Source organism: Poeciliopsis prolifica, unplaced genomic scaffold, assembly GCF_027474105.1.
Source record: "Poeciliopsis prolifica strain line A6 unplaced genomic scaffold, Auburn_PproV2 SCAFFOLD006, whole genome shotgun sequence".
Classification (NCBI taxonomy): Eukaryota; Metazoa; Chordata; class Actinopteri; order Cyprinodontiformes; family Poeciliidae; genus Poeciliopsis; species Poeciliopsis prolifica.
The window spans coordinates 16934823-16937831 of record NW_026562381.1 but is presented as its reverse complement, the minus strand read 5'-3'; positions in this window follow the sequence as shown (position 1 = coordinate 16937831).

The window sequence follows — 3009 nt, the reverse complement described above, 5'->3', positions numbered from 1 at the left end:
TAGTTTCATAGTCCATGAGGCAGCGGCATGTGGAGAGGGAGAGGAGACGACACATGAAGTGAAGGACAAATAGATGAGTCAGAAAATAAAGGAGGAATTAAGATGCTGTAGTGTTTCAAAAATTTAATAAAAAAGGCAAAGAAACTAGGAAATAGACAGCATGTCACAACTGCTATAAAATCTCATAAAAGAGATGAAAAGTAGCAGTCACTGTTTTCCTCAGTTCTACAGAATTAAAGATTTTGTGCAGGAAAATATTTTTTTTAATTTTCAGTCTGCTGTAAATATCAGTTTCAATACTTATTTATTTGATTTGCTAAGTGATTAGCTATTATATTTAAATAACACATGGAAGCTTTATTTAATCATTATTTCACAGCCGTTGTAGCACATCCACGCACATATATTTCAACATGAACTCCTTCATGAATTATTGTCATGCATAAAAATTACCTTGCTGTTTCTTAGGCAAGTAAAATATAATTACACACTGACTTCAGCAACACGAAGCAATCAGTCACGACTGCATAAGAGCCACAGGAACACCTACCATCCTGTCATTGCTACATAGACTCTGTTTCTCATCTCTCAGGTAATCATTCACCCGTGGGTGGAGACATCTATGCTGCATGGTCACTATTTTGCCTGTTGCATAGCTGAGCACAAGTAATCCTTTGAGTTGAAACCCTGGGATTTGGGAAGCGGCTGTGTTCTCAGCATCTTCTCTGCCTCAGGCGGTGCTTGAGTTCTATTATTTATCACTGAGCATGGCGGGGAGCTGAAAGGAAGACAGAGGGGAAAACAAGGTTCATACTCACAAAGAAGGCAGAGAATCTCAGAGAATCCAAGTGGCAGGGCGACTTTTAATTGAAATATTATTCCTTAGGCATCATTACGTCTCAAGCAGTGCAATTCTTTAAGGGGATTTTAACTGATGTATAACTACTAGCATTCCAATTTCAAGTCATACAATGAGATTGTTGTTAAGCACCACAAGGTGCTTTATTTAGTTATGGTAGATTACAGAATATCCTGACTGTAATCAATTATTTTTCCTCCGTTTATTTACTTGTATAAAGCAATTTAGTGGTAATTATTTGGGGAACAGTAGCATTAAATAAATCAAAATACATTCAAAACATCTCAAAATAATGTCCAAAGTTTAGAACAAAGAAAAACTACAGTAAACTATTTATTTTACAAAAAAGTAAAACAAATGCCTTAAGAATAAAAGCCAAAAGTGATGACAGATCTCTTTAAGATAATTCACAGCTTTTACCTGCATCGTTGACTTTAGAAGAAATAACTGAAACCATTTAATCACACAGACGTATGAAAGATTAAACATATAGTTTCAAATATTTTTGTTTAAAAGTAAATATGGAAATTTCAATTCTTCTTCAAGATTTTGACTCAAATTTAGAGTAAACACTTCAGGACCTTTCTTTTATTAAATTCAGTCAAAGGTAATGATGTAAGAAGATAAATATCAGGTGTGATGCATAAACAATGTAATGAAAAAATATAATTATGTAATTTTTCATTCTGCTGCTTCTCTATAGCAGCAGAATGAAAAATATGCTAATCAGATAAAAAAATAATAAATAAGTTTCTAATTGTTGTAGAAATAAACAGTGGGAAACATAAATGTGACTCGGTCCTTTAGTATCAGCGTCTTTCTCCTGAAACACAAGTAATTAACTAATTATCTCCTGATTTCCAACAGAATCTGTGGCAGAAGAGTTTGGTGACTAATTGAAACTGCTTTGTACCTAAATAAACACAAAATGATAAATTATTGATTTTACATCCTGACTGTACATGTGGATATTATCAGAATGCATGCTAGAAGAATCAATGCGCTGTCAACTTAACCATGCTGCCTGCACCTCTGCATGTCAGCCTCCACCCACACTAAAGTATAATAAGCATGAGTCTCTTGTCTCTGAGCTGAAGTTAAACTGAATCTATCCCTCACTCTGACCCCCACGTTGGTTGTGCTATTTCCTCCCTGGTAGCCTAAAATGTATGAGCAAATTGCAAAATAAGTTTAGTACTTCTAAGTAAGTGAACAAATAGAAAAACCACCAGCTGTAAATGCATTCTGTAATCCATATGCATCCAGGTATAATTATTCTCCAGAGTCTGCAGTAATGACTCGGGTTTAGAACGTAAATAAGTACTGTGGTGTGCTGACAAAGACAAATGACACAGTCTTTATCCAACTTTTAGCCCTTATGTTTTGTGCCTCTGTTCTCCTCTGGGCCTCCAGCTGAGCCACCACATGATATTTTCTCAAGCACAAGTCCAAGATTTCTGTATGGAGCCTCTGATAGAGGAGAAGCAAAGAGACCTTACAGAGAAAAAAGCTGCTCTAATTGTCTAATTAGCCACTCGTGTTCTCCAGTGTAGAAATATTCTTGTGTTGATCCAAGTCTAGTCTTTTTATTTTTATTTTCTTACACAGAAAAAAAAAACATATTCAGAAAGCTATAAAAATCCTGAACGTTATTTACAACTAGGCAAAATCCGATTGAGATTGTGCATCTAAACACATTTTTATTCTACTGTGGTATGGAGCCTAGGCGTAAATTCAATCTGGAAGACTCTTTAGCTCCACCCGCAGCTTTCAGTAGGTGCGTCCCGCTAATCACTGACGACCTATCATCGCTAGACCTAGCCATGTCGCAGCCAATCACCGACCACGCCCCAGTTCATAAGGACGTCCATCCAAGGTGTCTCCCGTTTTGCTGCTGCGCTCAACACGTTCATTCGCACGCCCCAGTTTCCCAGCAAGCCATCCCAGCGGATCCCTTTCTTCGTGATTCCTCGCGTACAGCTGCTTAGCCGCGTCCTCGGCCCTTCCTTCCCCATCAGACGCTCCCGAGTCTGCGCTCAACCCACCTCACCCCTTCTCCACCTCCACCGTCCAGGCTCCCAGGCATACTCATTCACTGACCTCCACCACCAGGTCGGGTCCCGGGGGGATGTCATTCCTATCAGCATCCG